The 22,034-nt window shown below is 33.1% G+C and overlaps 1 protein-coding gene across 32 annotated transcripts in view; it reads left to right on the top strand.

Moving 5' to 3' along the window:
* The window catches only part of NRXN1 (neurexin 1), a 1,346,328-nt gene that overhangs the window by 569,481 nt on the left and 754,813 nt on the right, over nt 1-22,034 (top strand). The window lies entirely within an intron of this gene.

Here is a 22,034-nt window from a genome sequence, read left to right as displayed (position 1 = left end):
TCCACAATAGCCTTTTTTCCTGTTTTTAATAGGTATTCAATCAATCCACCAGATTCTATTAAGTACCTAGTATAAGCCAAGCACTTTGCTAGTATCTAGGGATACAAATATGAAAGTGAAACAAATCCCTCTATTAAGAACGTTACATTCTCTTAGGATGAATACAATATGTGTGTTAGCTTACATTAATAAATAGAACAGGGAATATCTCTTGAAAAAAATAGTACTTGGATTGAGTCTTGAAGAGAACTGTGGATTTCAACAGAAAGAGTTGAGGAAGTATCAAGGTGGAAAGCACATTAAGAAGATATCTAAGTTGATAGAACAACTATATATTAGTGTTTATTTGGTGTCCATTGTATAGACATGGCTTACATTTTGGAAATAACTGAGGAGCCCTCCCCCCAAATATTTTTCCCACCCATGATTGGAGGTTTTTGAAATTTCACAGAGATTTAGTTTTTTAGGTTCCTTTTCCTGTGGTTCATTTTTAAAACTAAATGTTCCTAAGAGAAGAAACTCACTGAACTCATTCATGGTTAGGTGTAATAGTTTTGGATTTTGTAGCTCTAATCCACGTTCTTCCTTAAGTGTGCTATAGATCACTGATTAATAAAAAACATAGGAAACCAGGCTTCATGAGAGTGAGAAGAAAAATTGCAAGGACAAGAAGGCAGTGAGGCCAGATAGAAAACTTTTTTTCCCTCTTTTCCTTCATTCATTTTTTTTTTCTCAGAGTCTATCTTGACTATTCCACTATAAATACTTTGAGCCATAACTGAAGAATTGACCTCAACAAATTAAAAATCTGAATGGTATCCAACTGGCCAAAAAATGAGTTTTGGCAAGTAAGGTTACTGCTCAATCTATTATACTTGAGCATTAGAAACATTAATTTTAATTTTTAAAATACCCAACTTCAGAAATATTAATCAATGCCTCTTAGTTCAAATATTGTCTTTAAGTTAGTGGCCTGATAAATCTTTCAGCATTAATGAGAAAACCACTTGGCTAGATTTTGCTCTTTAAAAATATATAGTGAGTAACACTCTTAACTATCATAACAAAACCATAGCTCTTTTTTTATTCAAGAGTATTTTTGGAAATACAAGTGATTTTCCCTAGTGGTTCTTTTCACAAAATCTCCCAAAACAGAATTAGCTCCTTGATTTACATTCACTTTAAGGACATATTATTTAGTAACACACAAGTTATCAACAACCCACCTTCCCTTAAATTTCTCAGTTTTTTTTTTCTTGACTTGAGGATTTGCTTTTTTTTTTTTTTAATTTTAGCTTTTAATTTCTTTCATGCCCCAATACTCCCATTACAACATAAATTAAATCATGTTTTTTAAAAAAAGATTGGACTAATTGAAATAATAGTTTTGCCTTTTTTATCCATTGTCTTAAATACATCATAGAAGGGAATTTCAGAGATGGGAGTTAATTAGGATCTTAGCAGATACATAATTTAGCAACCACATCCTAAGAAGTTGCTCTGAGGTCCTGATAAGCTAAAGAACTTTCCCAGGTCAGGTACCTATCAGTATCAGGAATTAAAATTTTAACCCAGGTCTTCCTGATTCTAAACATAACATTTTTTTCTATACCAACATGATTTTTTAAAGATTCTGAATATAAAGTTCAAGAAAAGCCATTTATATGAAAACAGAACATAAAAGAGGATTTTATATGAAATTAAACCTGCCTTTGCGATTTTTATTAAATAAATAATATGCAAGCAATTGGTTGGTGCAGTAGAATACAAGTACTCCAGTCAGAAAGACTCATCATCCCAAATTTAAATCTGACCTCACACACTTACTAACTGTGCGTCTCTAAGCAGGTCACTTAATGTATATACCTCAGTTTCCTCATCTGTAAAATGAGTAGGAGAAGGAAAGTAAAACCGCTTCAGTATCTTCACAATAAAATCCCTAATTGTATCATGAAGAATTAGACACTAGTGAAACAATTGAACAACAGATTCTACATGTTATTTTCAATATTGTCTTGCTGGTTTGGACTTTCATTTGAACTTCATTTTTCTTTAATACATTTTTAAATGTTAGAAACCAACTATTGTTTTTGTTTTGTTTTTTCCCTGGGGGGGTGGATGCCTCCAATTCCTCTTTTTTCCTTTTTGATGCTGATGTATTTCTATACCAAACTATGTTCATGAATGTAATACTGCTTTGCCTGTTTTCAGTTAAGAATGAGGTTCATCTGATGCCCTCTTACCCTATCCCTTCTTCCATGTCTATATACTCTTTTTATATACTCTAATTGGTATGACAGATCATACAGTTCTATTCTATTGCTCAAATAAATTTACTTTTCTAAGTTTCTGTGAACTTTTGGGTTTGTATTTCAAAGTTCCTACTTAGTTTGGGCTTTTCTCTAATCCATTAAAGTACTTTCCCTTTGTACTCCATACTCTCAGTGTAATTAAACTCATTTTTAATAGAAGCTATTTTTAGTTATATGAAAACATTTTTATCCTTTAAGCTTCTCTAGAAATATTAAGAAATATTATATCACTATGCTAAAATACTTTATAGACTTTTCCCTTTAGGAAAGTGGAAAGAACAAAGGTGAAATAATATAAAGAAGATGACCAAATTTAATTCTTGTCAGATAAGATGATTGTGTCTCACAACTTGGAGTGATTGGTGTTATGATCTGGCTAAGGTATATATATTTTTTTAATTTAGGAAATGATGTAGGAAGAGACTGGTCACTATCATGAAATGCTACTGGCTTGATTTTTTTTGTTTTTGTTTTGCAGTGGGGTGTGTGTGTGTTTTGTCTTTAATGAGTTTTTCCTTTTTCCCTGGATATTGATTCAAATAGTATTTAAAGCAGTTTCATGTTAGAAGAATGGCAGATTTTGTCAATTTAGAGATTTCTCTCTCCAAGCTAGAAATAATTTTGGCTTTATATTGTCTTTGCCAGATTTGCATTCATATTGAAGAGTTTGTTATTAATATCATTCTTTTTTCTTTGATATTTCCAAACCTTTTGGAACATTGCATTCCAAGATCTCCTTTCTTCCCCTAGTAGAAGCTTTAGGGTCTTGTATGATTTTTGGGAGGATTGGGAGTGTGAGGGAAATGATGCTTGAAACATTATTGAGTGAATTTTGGATATTATGCTACTGGAATTTGTTTCAAGTGATCTTCCTTTCAGGAAGTGATTTGGTAAATCTCTCAATTTTACTTTGACCCTACTTCTCACTGAACTGGGTAATTTTCATTTGTCTACATTTTACTCTATTTTTTTCCTTTTTTCTAATACTTTCTGTCTTATGGAGCCATTGAGTTCTTGGATAAGTTCATTTCTTGGATAAGATTTGCCACTTTCTCCTGTTATTTTCTTTCCAATGCTTTCTTCAAAACTGTTATTTCTTTTTGTCTTTTCATCTCCCTTAATTTCTTCTAGATGTTTATATAGACCCTGTGGAAAATAAATTTTTTATCCTTTGACTCTTTTGCTGTGAAGTTTTGAGTATTTTCATTTGTAAATGGTAGTCATCAATATGTTGTTTTATTTACACTTATTTCCATTTTGGCTATCTCTGTTCATAAATGGCAGTAGTAAACAGTTTGTTTTATTTTCTCATATCCCCAGCTCTAGTTTTTGAAGTGAGTATTAGTAATAGGAAAAAGTCAATTTTCCCTACTGTGATTTTAAGTGGAGGGATTAGCCTATTTGCTCTTATCCTTGATCCTTTGGGTTTTTGACCTAAATTCTAATTTCCAGAATTAGTTGTCCTCCAACCTTTGAATTTTATAGTGCTAGAGTTTCAGGACATAGTTTTATGGAACTTAGGCACTCTGAACCTAGGATATTCTTACCTGAACACTGTTGTCTGAGGGCTACTGCACTATATGAGGAAATATGCTGGTAGTCCCAGCTTTGATTGCCATGGCACTGCCAATTACCCCTTTTCAAGGCTTACAAGATCCAGATTCTTCCCCTGGGGCTGTTTGACCATTTTAGGGCTTTCTCAACAGAGACTTCCACCTTGCTATTTCCAGACACAGAACTTAGCAAGTTTCTCTGACATTTGCTTTCCTGTAAGAACTCCTTAATCTATTGCTTGTGAACTTCTGGCTGACTTTTGTGCAGTTATAGGGTGAATGAAATCACATGTTGTAGTTTTTCATTGGCTTTCTTGATTATTATTTAGTCTGGTGTCATTTTCGGGCTTTGGCTGGAGTATGTATGTAAGGCTGGGCAGTCTGCCTCCCATTCAGGCAGAAATTTTGGCAGGAACATCTGCTTTTATATTAAATCTAATTTTAATATCAGCTATAGCTAGCTCAGGATCATCTGCATGCTCTACCATCTCTCTATGTATCATCTAGTTTTTTCTTTAAATTTCCCTCCAAAATGGTCCTGTTCCCATTACAGGATCTCTTGATAGATTACTACATCCCTAAGAATTTCCTCTCTCTGCCATTCATATATTGTTCATGGTTAAGCCTTAAAGAGATTGTATTTATTTTACTTTAATGATCTTTCTCTGACCAATAGTGAAAAATAAGAAACCTGAAAGGACTGAGGAAAAAAGGACAAAAAAGGCTGTCAGAATGTATTACCTTGATCCCAAGATTTCTCTTGGTAATGGTATTTCCCATGTGTACTTCTCTTGGTAGTTGGTCTCTCTATTTCTGGGATTCAAAAAACACAATAAGAAAGAATTACTTCCTAAAGTAGATTATCAACCATTTTGCATTATTTGTGCTGATGACATTCCTACAGAAAGAAACCTTCTGTTTACAGCATCATACTAGTTACTTTAGGAGTGTTGAATCTGAGGAAGGAATTTTTTTCAAGAGCAATACCGTACAAAGATATGTCCTTCCATACATCTTCCAACTGATTTAATCCATGTACACTTCTCATCCAGATGAATTAGGAAGTTGGTTACATTTATCCCTTTCTTCCTTCCCTCTACCCTTTTTTCTTTGGTTTCATGTGATAATCTGCAATTGGCCAAATACTGCCAAAAAATAATTTTTTTTGTACTGGGAATACTGGTTTTATAGATTATGTAGCTAGTCTTCAGTCAGGTATGTACAAAAATATTAAATCTTTTTTTTTCTGCAGCTTAGTACACAATACAAATGCCATTTTCTAGCCAGTTGAATCACTATTTATTATATTATTGGTTAGAATAGATATGGATGTGTGACATGTTAAAGCAATAATATATGGATTATATACCTCAGTCTATTTAAGGATGAATAAGATGCATTGTAATAAGTGAAGACACCTATCTGACAAGTGTAGGCAAAATATGATACATGATTAGAATACAGAATGAGTCAGCTCAAGGACAGAATGTACTTCCCCAATTCTCTTTATGTTAATGAAAATCTACAATAGAGGCAGAGGGGATAAAGTACTGGTCTTGGAGCCAGGAAATTCTACCTCTGGTATTTAACTGGTCAACTCTGGGTAAGCTACTTAATTACCATGTGACTTTAGTAGTTTCCTAAGTTATCTCATAGAGAACAACCTACATCGAACTGAGGAAATCAGAGGGCCTTTGAGTATGGGTATAACAGAATCCAATTCTCTAGAAGTAGAGATTTTTTTTTTACCAACACATATTCTATTTTTAATCAACAGAGATAGACTATGTTCTTCTAATTTAATTGAACTGAAAGTTAATTTTTTTAAAGAAAAGAAACATAGTACATAGAAATATTAGTTACATTAAAACTATTTAAAATTAGCCCTCTGGATTTTTAATAGGTTGAAATGAAGATACTATATTTGGAAGAGTTTGGGACGAGAAGCAGATTCTCATAATCATGAATGGATTAATGAATCAAAATAGGCATACAAAGAGATGCACATGCACCCACATAAGAATGGACATGATCATTCACAAAAATAATCTTGCTTTTTCAAGAGATGCAAAGAAATGGTCATATTACTTTGGTTTTTGCATGTAAATCAAATTGGATTTAATAGCTGCTATCATTAATATTCTATATTCTATAGTTGAATACTAAGGTGGTTTTGTATTGAATCATTGTAAAAATGAAGGAATGAGAAGATGAATAACCATAGTAACAGTGACTTGATGTAAATGCTATTTCTGATTTTAAAGTATTCATTTCAAATATCAGCTGAAAACAGGAAATACAGTTTCATACTATGACTTGTCAGCTATAGTTTTAATACCAGTTCCTTTCTTAGAAGGCTTATAGAAATATGATTTATTAATATAATGTAGGGAAATCGTATTGATATGTCAAGAGGCTAAGGGAGGTATGATTTTAGAACTTGTTACCCAAGTCATACAAGATGGGAACCATGTCTGTCAAAAAATATTTATATGCCTACTAGCTGAATATTTGTGTTCATTAACTTATGTAATAATTAAAAATCTAAGATGTTAATGTTGTTTCCATTGTTTAGTTGATTACATTGTTTAGTTGATTATCATGTCACTCTGTTAGTCAAAATAATTGAATGTAATCTTGGGCTGTTTTGATGGAAATATGTTTTTCAGAATACAGGAAATGATCATCCCATTATATTTCCTGTATTCAAACTAAATTAAAGTATTCAACTCAATTTGGTTTGTTACAGGTTAGGAAACTATTGTAAAGTCAAAATGTATACAGAGGAAGGCGATCAGGGATATAGAACGACTTAAAACCATGTCATATGAGATTGGATTAAAGGAATTAAGAATTTTTAGTTTGAAGAAAAAATTTAGAGGTGACAGTATCATGGTTTTGAAATAATTACGTAGAAAAGTAGATGAGTCATCATTTGGGAAAGAGGGCACAGTGAGCATGTGCATCATGTGTGATAAAAAGATTGTGACTTTTGGGGTCAGAGGCCTCAGTTAGGAATCCTGGCTTTCTCATTTACTCCTTTTATGACCATCTGAAAAAGGAGAGAGTTGGATTAAATGATCTATAATACCACCTCCACCTCTAAATTTATGAACCTAGGTAACAGCTGAATGGAAATTACAGGGTGACATATATCAGCTCAGTGTATGGTCAGACAAAGATTGAGTGGGTTACCTTACGGAGCAGTGAGCTCCTAGTGACAAGAGATTCACAGGTTGAAGAAAGATAAACACATGCTAGGAATTTTGTAAAATGGATTTGTGCATCTTATATTCTAATGTCAGTGATAATAATTAGTCGCTCTTTTGCATAAAGGAGAGGAGAGATTGAGGGACAGAATAGGGACAACATGAAAAATATGACCACTTTGGGATACTTTAGTTCAGGCTCTCAGAGTTTCTCAACTGGACTACCAATACAGTCTTCTAATTTGGTCATCTGGCTTTGATTTCTCTTCTCCTCCTCTCAAAACTGCCCTCCACTTCACTGCAAAAATAATCTCTGTACAGCACAGGTCTGTTCATTGTCACCCTTTGTGGAAGAATAGTCAGTGTTTCCATATTGCCTGTAGGATAGCATTCACTCTTCAGTTTGGCATATAGAATCTAGCTGCGGTCAGCTTTCTTAGATTTCTTTTACATTGCTTCTCTTCACTATTTTACAGTCCTGCAAAAGTTCTGAAATTTATATGATGTCCCCTAAATTTTCTTTCCTTATTTTCTCCCTAAACTATATTTTATGTATTTATCTGTTCAGAAGTTATAAGCACCATTTCCTCCAAAGAATGTGAATATCTTGGGGACATATTCTTTTTTCTTGTTGTTTTTGTTATTTATTTAATATTTCACCAGTTACATTCAAAACAAATTTTTTTTTACATTTGTTTTAAAATTTTTTGAGTTCTGTGTTCTCTCCCTTATTCCCCACCCACAATTAAGAAATCACATATGAAATTATGTAAACCATTTCCATAAAAGTCAAGTTATGATATTCTTTTTCTTTTTGTTCCTTCAAATTTCCCAGTACCTAGCACATTGCTTTGTCCTTTGAGTGGGGGAGGGGAATAGTGTGAAAGAGGAGGACCATATGATTTTATCATTTAGGGAACTCCTCATGGCCAAAGCTGACCTTCTAGTCTAAGAAAACAACCTTAGGCCACTGACTAATTTGCCCAAAGTCACCTAACCAGAATATTGTAAATAGAAGAGAATTGGTCTCAGGTTTTCTTGAATCTAAGGCAAACTATGTTTTTCTACCTTGTCTTATAAAAGCAACTTAATGAATACTTATTAAATTGAAATTAATTAAATACAGTATTATTTAATATACAGGACTGAGACTATTCCTAAATGGCATAGCCCAATCAATTGTTTGGAACTTGTTGAAAATAAGACCATGAATTTAATCTTTACAGGGCGTGGGAGGTATGAAGGGCATTCAATTTTTGGTCATATAGAGAATGCTTAGTATCAACCATTTCATAAAGAGAATCCAGAGAAAGAACGTGAATAGCTTCAACCCATATTCACTACTAGGGAAAAAGCTATTGAAAAATGAACCGATACTAGTTATGGAATGCTATAATAGAAAGAACAATGAAATGTCAATCAGAGAATAAGGGTTTGTATCCAGATTTTGCACCTTATTTTCTTTGAGACCTCGCTTCACCTTTTTGGCCTCAATTTTCTCATCTATAAAAGGATAAGATTGGATGGGATTGTCTCGGGTTTCTTTCAACTGCAAATCCTATGAATAATATACCATTTTTATATATAAAGGACTACTCTCTTCTAACTGGAATGAGAGAAGCCTGACTGCAGAAGGGATTATTCCATTTTTCTATATCACCAATTTGGAACACAGTACCTGGCATATAGTAAGTGCTAAATAAACACTCTATTTATTTTCCCACCCCCTCATTTTTCAAGCGAAGAAATTTAGACACAGATGGATTAAGTGGCTTGCCAAAAGTTACACAAGCAGTAAATAGCAAGCCAGAATTTGAGCCTAAGTATTTTAACTTCAATTCCAGTGCTCTTTGAACAAAATTTGACCAAGTTAAACTTTGAGTCATGCTATTCTATCTTCCAGTTCCATATGAACAAAAATAATGTGGAGATGCTAAATAACTGTGATAGAGTCATAGCAGGTCTACTTGGCGATCTCATTAGCTCAAGGGGTTTAAAAATATCTCTATTCAGATTGTCCAAAAAATATCTTTGTCTCTCTCCTGATCTCAGCTGCTTGATAAACATCTTCACTAGAATAGCCTATCATTATATTGAGCTCATTAGGAACAAAACAAGAACATAACCTTCCCTCTTCATCTGCCCATTCCTCCAAAAGTTCCCATATCTTTTTGAGGGTTACATATTATTTACCAATTCACTCAGTTATATAACCTATTAATCATCCTCAACTTTTGTCACTCCTCAATCATCTGCTAAGTAATGTTACTTTTGTCTCCACAATATGTGTAACAGCTTTTGCAACTATTTGTTCTCCCTAACCATATTAACATAGTTCCCATCAATTCTTTTCAGAACTATTATAAGATATTCTGAATTAGATCATTTTTCTCTTCCTAGATGACAAAAAATATTCTTACAATACAGATCCCAATATCCCACTTTGCTACTCCAAAAACATCAGAGGTTGCCCCTTATTTTAGGTTAAAATAACAGATTCTTAAATCTGGCATATAAGGCCATCTCCAGTCTAGATTCCATTTACATTTTTAACTTTGTTTCATATTTCTTTCTTTCACACATGCTCTGATCCAGTAGAGACAATGTAATTATAGCTGTTTATTTTTTAAATTTGATTTTATTTATTTTATGCTATATTTTAAGTTCCAAACTGTATCCCTCCCACCTCACCCGGCAGTAGAGACCATCATTTAACATATATATGGGTGTGTGTGTGTGTGATATGTCAAATCACACCTCTAATACCTGATTCTTAAAATGAACATTCTATCTCTTACACTTGCTCCATGCTTGAAATAAATCCTCTTTTGATCTCTGCTTCTTAGATTTGTCTGTCTTCTTTAAAATCTCAGCACAGATATCCTCCTTGAAGTCTTTTCTTTTTCTCCTAAGTATTGCTGTTAATCCCGTCTAATTTATTTCTTGTTTATTTGTGTTTATATGATTATTTGAAATCCAATCTGTGTAAATGTGTAAATATGCATATATACTTATGTATATATACTTGCATAAATGCATTTATATTCAATATAGTATTAAATCTTAAAACAATGACAAGACTTTAAAGATATATATTGTGTACATATATATACACATGTATATATATATGTATATACATCTATAACTATGACATATGTATATGTATGTTATTTTGAAAACCATATATATATATAAATACACACATATAGATATATGTACATGTACATACATTATAGTCTGTTATCTATGAATATATTTTCCCAAGTGGATTGTAAGCTTCTTGAGAAGATAACCTGTCTTTTTCTTTCCTCATAAATATCTGATATAGTGACCAGTGTTAGTAGAAAATTAATAAATGCCTGTTGGATTTCTACCTTAAACTGCATATGTTCCTTTTACAATGAAATGTAATATTAAATAGATGCTATTTATAGAATTACATTTATAATCAAGTGGATCTTAATATATATTAAAGATGTAAAAGAAGTAACTAATCTAATCCAAAAAGCATATGTTAAACACTTTCTAAGATACTGTAGTAAGTGCCATAGGTAGTAACAGTCTACTGGGAAAGGAGGGATGATAGGGCCAGGGATAATACCTACATGGCTGTATTAATTACTGAATCTAATTAGATGAAATTCATTTTGGGTAAATATAAAATCTGATGCTGGGTTACAACAAATCAACTTCAAGAGCACAAAATAGAGAAGATGAAGTTAAACAATATTTCCTTCTGTAACAGATCTGGCCATTTTAATGGAATGCCATTTCAGTATCAGGCAGCCAAGAATATCAGTAGATTGTATTAAGAAAAAAAATGTTTTCTAAATATAAGAAAATGGTCATGTTTCTATATTGTGCTACATCAGACTTCACTTGGAATATTTTGCTATATTCTGACCACCAAGAAGGATATTCATGAAACTGGAAAGTATCCAAAAGAAGGAATATAGGATTTTAAAAGGCCCTCAGTTTATGACATATAAAGAATATTTGAATGAATTGGGGATATTCATTCTAGAGAAAACAGTGTTGAGGGTGGAAATTATGGTTGTGTTTTAGTATTTCAAGGACATTCAAATTAAAAAGGAGCTAGAATTATTCTGTTGGATGGAAGTGCACAGGATCAAGAAAAATGGTAGAAGTCATAAAGATGTCAGTTACAACTAGAGTGTCCACAAAATGGAATAAGATACTCTAAAAGGTAGATTTCCCTTCCTTGGGAGTCTTCGGGAATTGGCTGGATGCCTGCTTGCCAAGGATTCTGTTCATGTATGATTTGTCTATGAGATTTCTTCCTATCTGAAATTCAATGATTATATGTGAATTAAAAAAAATTAAATTTCTGAATTCATCGACAGGATGGTAAAAGGCTTGTAATATGGAGGCTACCATAAATGGTGGTGGTTTATTTTATAAATTACCAATATTACAGGATTCAGGAAGGAACCAGCTTCCTTAAACATCTCCCATCTTCTGCACCACTCTTGTTTTTAACCCCCTAGTAGAAAACAGCTGTTTATTTAATTATTAGAGTGTCAGTTATGTTACTAGGGCAAATTTAATGACAATTGTTTCAAAGTTTTGTTAAGCTCTTTGGCACATTCAATGATAACCTCACTGAAATCTTTATAGCCAACTGTCAGTCATTCTTTGAAAACCATCATTAGTTATTGAAATCAAAGAGAAAACGTATTATTCTTGTCAAATTCTGATTGTGTACAGCAGGGTACAACAGATTGTATCAGCAGTTATTCCTGGGTAAGCCTGCATTTAACAGCTAAGAAGCTATTGAGATTTGAATTGAAGTCATAGAGTTCCAGTTTAAGAACTAGAAATTACAGTGGAAAAGACACATGGTTCTCCCCAGAGCACATAATTAGAGGTTTATAGTAATCACTGTTTCATGTGAACAGCACTTTCTAGCTATCTATTAGTGGCTCTGATTTCTTGTATACCATTCATGAATCACCACACTTAGAAATTCTACTGGAACAACCATTAGCTGATTACTTATATTTAGGTGTTGATATGAACTCACTCCCTGACTGTAAACACTCCTCCTATATCCCCACTCAGACACCTGTTGAATATTTTGATCTCATTTTTGCCTGACACATGACCATAAGCATCTTTTTGCAGATGTATTTGTAGTTTTGACTTTTCAAATACTCCAAAAATCAAAGAAAATCTAAGAGTCGGTCAGCAGTTATCTATTATCTATTATCGTGTGTTTATGAGCATATATTTTTAAGCATATTATATGTTTATGGGAAACTAGGTAATAGTGAATAGAGTGCTAGATCTATAGTCAGAAATACATCCTCCTGAATTCAAATTTAGCCTCAGACACTTATTAGCTGTGAATCCTAGGCAGATCACTTTATTCTGTTTGCCTTAGTGACTCATTTGTAAAATGAGCTGGAAAAGGAAATGGCAAAATACTCCATTATCTTTGCTCAGAAAACCCCAAATGGAATCACAAAGAGTTGGACACAACTGTAAAACAGCTGAACAACAATTGAAAGCATGCACTATGTGCTAAACATGAGCTTTATATTGGGGATACAAGGAAAGATAAAAGATAGTCCCTGTCCTTGAGATGTTCACATATAATAGAGGGAACAGCAAGCAAAAAAAATATTTACAAATAAGAAATATATAAGAAAAATTGGAAATAATCTATAGAGGAAAGGCACTGGAATTAAAGAGGATTAGGAAAGACTTCTTACTGAAAGTCAAATTTTAGATGGTACTTAAAGGAAACCATGAGGTAGTGCTGGGGAGATAGGATATTCCAGACATGAGTGACAGCTAAAAGCCTGCAGGCAGGAGATGGAGTATCTTGTTAAAGGAACTACAAGGAGGTTAATGTTATGGGGGGAGGCAAAAGGGAAGAAGGGCAAGTATGAGGTATAAGAAGACTGAAATTGCCTTCTCTAAGGACCATAAACGAATAGCAGGTGCAAAAGCAGAAGGGCAGAGGAAGGAATAAGCATTCATATGGTGCCTACTTTGTGCTAAAGGCTGCTGGATGGCTCAGTGGATAGAGTGCTGGACCTGCAGTTAGGAATACTTGAATAAAAATCTGACATTTTGATAGTTGTGTGACACTGGGCAAGCCATTTAAGCTCCACTTTCCTTAACCCACTGGAGAAGGCAATAGTAAATTACTTCACTGTCTTTGCCAAGTAAACCCCATGGACAACATGGTCTACAGAGTCATGAACACCTTTGTGCCCGACATTGTGTTAAGAATTTTTTAAACAAATATTTATCTCATTTTTCATCTTCACAACAACAATATGAAGTAGATGCTGCAATTAACCTTCATTTTACACTGAGCAAATTGAAGCCAAGATTAAGTGATTTATTCAGGGTCATACAGTTGGTAAGTGTCTGAAGCAAGATTTCAACTTAGGCTTCCCTGACTTCATCACAAGCACTTTATCCATTGTGCCACTGGTTAGCTCAGTGCCTCAAAGCAAACCCCAATGCTTAGGCCAATGGCAGGTAAAGTTCTAACATTTGAGTTTGAGTCTTCTTTCAAGTAAGCATAAATGGAGAAGGTAATTTTTGCACAAAAAAATGAAGAATTAACTTAGGAAATTCAAGGGAGTTTCTAATCTGTTCTCATGATCTGCATGTGCTAGGGATTGATAGATAATGTATTCATTTGGATAATTGCATATACATTAAATGCTACAAAATGACTGAGCTGAACCCAGAATTGAAAAGAACAAAAGTGCAAGATAAAAAAAACTTTGAGAAATTGCAAAGTTCTTTAATGACTTCAAGTTCCCCTCAAACTGAGATCCATATCTTTGGCATGATTAGTTTTGTTAATGTTGTGTGGTATGGTTAGTCTTCCAACTAAACATCACTCAATATAATAATTATAGAATGTAATAGGTTATAGAAGGGCTTGAGCAGACCATAACATGTTACATATAAAGCATAAAGCAAGAGAAGTGGTCTAATAGTTCTTATGAGACAAACACTTGACTGGAAAAATGGATCTGTTTATAGCAAGAAAAGGGATAACTAATAAAAAGCCAATAGAATCATCTGAAATCTTCATATCACCTGTTAAGTTGAATGGACTTCTTGTGTCAGATATATAGGAAATAGATAAGGGTAGTACCAAATCAGAAGGTATAAAAAAGGCATTATTTGCATCATAAAAAGAAATACCATATCAATGAAACTGAAGATCCATGAAAGTATTAAATTATCAAAATATGTATAATCAAAATGCACACGTCAATACTTGTAGTATTTTGGACATTCAATTCCAATATTTCTATGTTTATATATCTTCAAAAACCAATCAATTTATCTATATATCAGGTACTATGCTAGTAATACAAAGACAATAATAAAGCTCTCTGCTCTCATGAAAGTTATATTCTCTTGGAGAAGATAACATGTACAAGTATTATTTAAGTAAATTGATGGGGGAATAGGGTAGGCTACCATATGAGCAAGTTAAGAAAGTCTTTATATAATAAAAAGTGCCAGAACAGAGTTGTAAATAAAGCAAAGGATTCTCAGATGTATAAGTGAGGTGGGAAGGCATCTTCCAGGTATTGGATCAAGGCAGGGCAAAGGGATGGAGGTAGGAGATGGATGATTGTATGTGAGTAAGAGCAAAAAGGTGAGTTTACAAAGGAGATTTGAATAATGAGTTTGAGGATATAAGTTGAAGTCAGCTGTGCTTGTGTGACTGCTGCCCAGGAGAAAGACCAAGAATGAATATGTAGATTTGGGATTCATCTGCATAGAGATAATCCATTAAAGCCATGAGGATTGATGTGTTCATCAAATGAAAAAGTATAAGTATAGTTCTTTTTAAAATATAGTTTGGACTGAAACCAAAAGAACAGTTTATATAATGAATAGATTAGTAAAAATATCTCTAAAAGACATCAGAACCTAAATTATGTGTAATAACCAGACTAAGGGTGCTGATGCATATTTTCTCCTCTAAGGGAGATCTAGTAGACTACAGGTGTGGAATATTGCATAAGCATTTCACTTAGCTATTTTTATTTGTTGACAAGAAATTAACAATTTACAATTTAGGGAGAAATTATTAAGAACTATCAGTGGTATAATATGATTAAAGTTTTAATATGATAAGTTAAAAATAAAAAAAAGTTGATATGGAAAACTGAAGTACACAAAGCCATGGCACAGTGTACCTGTTGTTTGCTTAAGTTAATTTTGATGTAGTGTGATTCCCTAGTACAAAAAAGTATTTTATAAAGACTATTCAATGCAGTCAGTTTTCTACTAAGTTTTACTAAGAACTGATTATCTATTCTATAGATGATCTAGGGATCTAGATTACCCTACCTTCTTCTTTTGGTTATCTATTCTTTGGGTTTATCATTTTTTATCAGAATGGGAACTACTGGGAGAAAAAGTCATGGAGGAAGCAAAAATAAAATCTTAATGAATCAGTCTAATTCCTGTCTATGAACTCTGGTAAAACTCGAAGAGGAGGCTGTAAACAGTGGTTTGGAGTAGAATGGAAAAAAGTAGGGGGAAAAACGTACAGTAGATAAAAAGGTCTCCTTTTGAAAACAGAAAACTTAGATTTTCATCCATGATTTTTTTCAGTTGACCATGGACATGTGATCTAAAATCTTAAGCCTCAATTTTCTCATCTGAAAAATGTGTTGAAATAGAGGGTTTCTGAGGTTTTTAAAGTATAACATTCCACACATGTAGTTAACATCTCTCCACTGAAAAGGAGGCATGCTTATTCTGGGTCTGGAACAACTTTCTGGCTTTTATTATTGTTTTCCTTTTTAATTAATACTATCATTTGATTTTGCTTTCTTCACTTTAAAGGACCCCATGAAATAAAATCTTTCCAAATTTTTTTTGAATTCTTCATTGATATCGTTTTTCAGAAAAGTGTCAAAACCAGGTTTATACAATCATATTAAAATATTTCATTTAATTCCTTTACAAAAGAATAAAATATAAAAAAGTATAATGGATTCTTGACCATCAAAAAATCTCATAGCCAGATGACGAGAGGAGCCCCAAAACTCTCTTACTCTTTCTCTTGGACTTTGGGGGTAAAGCTTGGGAAACTCCCTCAGAGAAGCTCTCCCCTGAGAGAACCACCCCATGGAATCAAGACAAAGTAGTTTCATTCTGTTATCTGGGTGGGACTAGTTGAATCCAAGACCATTCCTACTTAGCCAGAACTGGAGAAGGAGATTTCTATCCAACTCCCTCTACTATAGTATTCTATTTATGAAGCTTGATCCAGATTAATTTCTCAAATGAATACTAATAAAATTTTTGTATCAGAATGCCAATTATATCATGTGAAAATGTGAATATGTGCCTAAAAATAAGGGAAAGGATTTGAGTTTTATACATAATCAAAATATGTATCAAACTGTTTTCTTTTTTTCCTGATGAGGAGATTTTCACCTTGGAAGATTTTCTTGCCACAGAAAAACAACAGAGGGCTATCTTCATAATCTCTTTTAAATCATTTTCATTGTTAAAATGTATTTGAGTGGCAGATACCTACAGAACCTAGAAGGAATTCTCAATTTTTCTACTGATGTGCTTTATTGTGCAACTACCCTGCTGCCTTTAATTATCAATGAATATGATTTAAATATTCATCTGATTTTTTTTCCTTTTCAATCACTATTTTTATAGTTCAATTATAATGAACTGAACATGGGAAATCTTTATCTTAAAGTTCCACTAACACTGTTAGTGATTATTCTCTTTTTTCCCCCTCAGGCAAAGATGCCTTTTATTAACAGAATATAGAATTCAATAAATACTTTATCAGAAATTCATGTATCAGGGTATTTTCACTTGAGTTGAATAGAATGTAGAGTTAGCAACTGTATTTTTACCTTCAGTAATTCTTCCAAAAGTGAAAAGGGATTTGCTTGCTTCCTTACCCAAGCTGAATATTATCACCTTTTCCCCAAAAATTATAGAGTTGAACAGAACCTCAGTGGCATCCAGTAAAGTATATTTAATATACAAGTATCCAGTCTTTGCTTGAAGACATCAAATTGAGCAAATGATCCTCTTTGTGTAGTCAGATCTTTGTATGTATGTGTGTATATATATATATATATATATATATATATATATATATATATATATATATATATATATATATATATATATATATATATATATATACAGAGAGAGAGAGAGACAGAGAGAGAGAGAGAGAGAGAGAGAGAGAGAGACAGAGAGACAGAGAGACAGAGAGAGAGAGAGAGAGAGAGAGAGAGAGAGAGAGAGAGAGAGAGAGGAGATTTTTTCCCTTATAGAAAACCAAAATCTGCCACAATGCATAGCAATATGTGGGTTAACCTAATCTTAGCAACCATTTTCCTTCTAACCAAGTCTACATGTATAATCATAGAAACACTCTCAAAGTCTTATAATTGCCCCTTTCTTTAAATCACTTAGCTACAGACCATTTATGTAATAATATAACCAGTAGAGAATAGTAGTATCAGATATTCTAATAATAATGCCTTCAAGCAGTTTATAATCTACTGGCTAACAAAAGGACCATAATATTGACTTAATTACTAAATATAGTCTAGAACATGTAAAATTGTTACTTATACTTCTTTTCCTTTCTGCCTCTCTGCTCCAATTTTACAATAGATTTTTGTATAATTTTTTTTGAAATTTTGTATATTCTTTTTGAAAACTTTCCTTCCCTAGAATATCCCATTCTACTTTTTGTCAAAGTCTAGAGAGACAAATGTTCTCATTTGTCTTAATGTCTTAATTACTGGCAATCAAGGCCACATAGATATATGCTGATCAGTCCAATCTGTTTGGCAACAGTTTTGAGACAACTCCACTATATATCATAAAATTAAGAGATAGATGTGATTTTAGAGAGCATTAAGTCCCTCATTTTTACAAATGAGGTAACTAAAGCTTAGAGAAAAGTCTATTGACTTGTCCAATGTTATACAAGAAATAGATTTCTAGATCCCACATTTTTCTCCAGAGTTAAATTCAATGACCCTGTGATGTCCCACTATATTATATTGCCTTATTCTCGAGATTTTTGGTACAATTGAATGTGGATAAATGTTAGAAAAAAAATTTCCCCCAATACTCTCTTTGTCATTTTGCTTTTGACCAATCCTTAGAGTCAAAAACAGAAATATGTCCTTGAATAAACAGAAGATTTTGTTCTTTAAAATTAAACAAAAAACTTTTTCAAAATGTGACTAAAAAGAATATATGGGAAAGTCTAGATGCCATAGTAGATAAAGTACTGGATTTAGAGTAAAAAAAGATTAATTTTTCTTAGTTAAAATCTGGCCTCAGGCACTTACTAGGTATATGACCCTGAGCAAGTCACTTCATCCTGATTGCCTCAGTTCTTCATCTGTAAAATGAGCTGGAGAAGGAAATGGCAAACCACTCCAGTATTTTTGCCAAGAACCTCCCAAGAAGGTTCACAAAGTCTTGGACATGACTTGAAAATAACGAAATGAACACAAGAAGGGTATGTAGGAAAGTATCCTGCATTTAGACTCTATTCTTATTCTTGGAATGCCCTGTTCAACTTAGCTTGTTAAGGTATCTTCCTCCTGCCAAAGAGGAGTGGGCAGAATTTACTTTTTTTTTTTTTTTTTTTTTTTTTGTGAATTATACCCTAATTCATTGAAATAAGGTTAGAAACTCCACCCCTTCTTCTGTGTGTTCTCTTTTGTTGTTAGTTTGTTAAATGCATCCACTTCTTTACTTTCATGAAAAGCAGTTATTTAATTTGTATATTCTTAGTATGCAGTCTTTATACGTGATTAAAACCTCTTCCTGATTTTCTGCTTTTTAATTAGGCTCTTATAGGGCAGGCATCACTAGGAAACTCACTTAGAATGGCAAAGAGGCCAGTGTCTTAACAAATAGGTGCATTTTAAGTTTTAATGATAATGAAAAGAGAAAAAAAAGGAATGTCATATATGCTTATGCATATATATGTATGTAAATAAAACAAATATTATAAATATTCATTAAATTCTAACTGAAATTTAGCATTGTATTTAATCATGGATATATTCAATAAAACATAATTTTGGGAAAGAGTCCATTGGTCTCCTTTGGTCTGTATCACACACACACACACACACACACACACTCACACACAGAAACACACACACACACACATAAAGTAATATTAAGAACGAATTTAAATAGATAGGAATATGGGAATGTGAAAGGTAGAAATTATTATTCAAATTCCTTTCTCATTCTACCTCACTCCCTCTCTCTGCAATCCCCATCTCTGTAAATCCCCCTTTACTGAAAGCCAAATTTGTAATGCTTTTCAGCCTGTCTCCCCTAGGAGATTTTTTCCCTTTCTTTCTGTGAAAATCTAAAAACAAATGTTCTCTTAATGACTTGGCTGCCTGGGCAGTCTCTGTCAGTAGTTTCTATGCCCTTCTCCCTGTAAAGACAAGCTCTATTCTTCTGTTCAAGTCAAGGAATGCCTTTTCTGCTGGGATTTGAAATCATCATGTGCATGGTGTAGGGAGCAATATCTTTTGTGTCCTTAACTAGATAAATGCTTTCACATTTGGCACAGACTGTGTCTACATCAGAACTGACCTTAAATATAATATGAAGGAAGAAATTTGTCCCTTCCATCTAGTTTGTTTCATTTTTCTCCTTTTCACACATCTATCTAGATCCATTGCTCTTCTTCTGCCCTTTGGAGGCCCAGGAAGCCCTACTGTACTTCTTGGCCTTCATCATTCCTTATGTTTCAAATCTTTTTTGACCTATTTCTTCAAATAAAAAATGTCTCTCACCAATAAACTTGGAGAAATTATAAAGCAATTTTTTAATTATGAGGTTAATATTTTTATAATGATTTTATGGTGGGAATTTCAGGAATATATTAGGATAATGGCAAAACAATGTAAAATAGAGGAAACATTATGAAATAGATTTAGGAATGCCTCAAGTAAAATTTGACCTCTTATAACTACTAGCTCAATGATCATAAACAATTCCTTTTACCTATCAGAGGCAGCTAAGTAGCACAATAGATAGACCATCTACTGTCAAAGATTTGAATTCAAATTTAACCTCAGAAACTGATAAACTGCAATTATAGGTAAGCAATTTCACTTCCACTTACCTCAGTTTTTTTAATCTGTTAAATGAAGATAATAGCACTTATTTCTCAGCCATGTTGTAAGAATAAAATGAGGTAACATTTATAAAATGCTTTATGTGATTATGCTATAATTAATTAATTATTATTTTCTGAGTGTCATACAACTTTCTAAGGCTTAGCTACTAAGTTTTAGATGGATTTTAATCTTAAGAGTAGAGGAAGTTCCCACAGCAAGGAGAATGCAGTTATTTGATTTATTGTCATCCTAAGACAGTAAGATAAATTTTTCTGAGAAAGCTAGCTTTTGACTCCTCTATAAATATCATCCTGGAGGTGACTGACTATTCTGCCTTTGAATTAGAGCGAACTCTGGTTTACATCTACAGCCTCCTAAGAACTTTTATTTTATTAAACTTCCTCTTTCCCCAACTAGTCAAATCACTTAAATTTTTTGACTATTTTTCTAAAACCATTTTTCCTAGAAGACAGGATTTGTGCTTTATTCATCTCTGTATACCTACTAGTACCTAGCATGTATTATGCCTTAGCCAATCAATTCTTTCAGAGCAACCAAATCAGCTATGCATATGAATACATCATTCTCTTCTTTGAAGAAATAATCACTAATATATTGATACCTAGATCTCAAGGCACTGACATAGATGAGACTTGATCTTATCGCCTTGATTTTTCCCTCCAATAATGTATGTGTATGTGAATGACAGTTCATATGTTCCAATCCATCCTGTGCAACTCTTCCTATAATTTCCCACAATAGACCCATGGAATATACTGAGGGCTTCCCTTTATTATTCTTGACATTTTGTGAGTAACAATGGAGCCCACAAAATGTCTTTCAGTTGCCCTTCCTGTTGCTCTCTGGGCTGTCCTTCTTTCTGGCTATCATGGTCTCCTTGAGTTACTATGGCTAAAAAAAAAAATCATCACTTAGTAGTAGACAAGGAGAAAGAATCTGTCCCAGAAAAGTGCTCTGTGTGTGTGTGTGTGTGTGTGTGTGTGTGTGTGTGTGCATGTTTAAATCTTTTCTTTTCCTTGCATTTTGGTTGTTTTGTAGTCTATGTTTTCAATTCTGTATTTAGTCACAGACAGGTAAACATTTTTTTGTTAAAGAATGTATTTTAGAGTTTTTATAGATACATAGAAATTTAAGTCTAAAGGGGATCTAAGAAATCATCTAGTCATTCCTTTTATTTTATTAATGCAGTAACTAAGACCCAGAGAGACTCTATGACTTCCCCAAGATTATAGGGCAAGTAGTAGAATGAGGATTCAAATCAAGACAGGGTTTCCTACCACTTATTTCAGTGACTTTTCCATTATTCCATGTTTCTTTATTCAGACAAACCAATGATAAGTTAGATACCAGTTAATTCACTCAATCACGAACCTGATCCTACTTATAAGCACCAGGTATGGGGAAGTCATACTTAATTAGGATATTTTGTGGTAGCTCAGGACAGAGGGAGCTCAGATAAATGCCAAGTTTTCTATATTTCTCAAAAAAATAGGCATCCATCTAGTCTCCAGATCTACCTATCTCTGAATAACAGGATTGAGGTTGTTGATCTAAGGGGTGAGGTCAATGTAGATTTTCTCACTCAAAATTTAACCTGAACTTCTAAATGTGGAAAATGTTGCCTTCTCTTACCAGCTATATTTTTCTAAGCTTTAGTCATAAGATGAATAGATGAATCAAAAATATTAATAACTTAATATGTGTCAGATACTAGCCAATGATAAGAATATAAAACTAAGCAAGTAAAGCAATTCGTACCCTAGA

Source organism: Sminthopsis crassicaudata, chromosome 2 (genome assembly GCF_048593235.1).
Source record: "Sminthopsis crassicaudata isolate SCR6 chromosome 2, ASM4859323v1, whole genome shotgun sequence".
NCBI lineage: Eukaryota > Metazoa > Chordata > Mammalia > Dasyuromorphia > Dasyuridae > Sminthopsis > Sminthopsis crassicaudata.
Note: the sequence above shows the minus strand (reverse complement) of the source record. Positions and strands in the feature narration are given on the sequence as shown.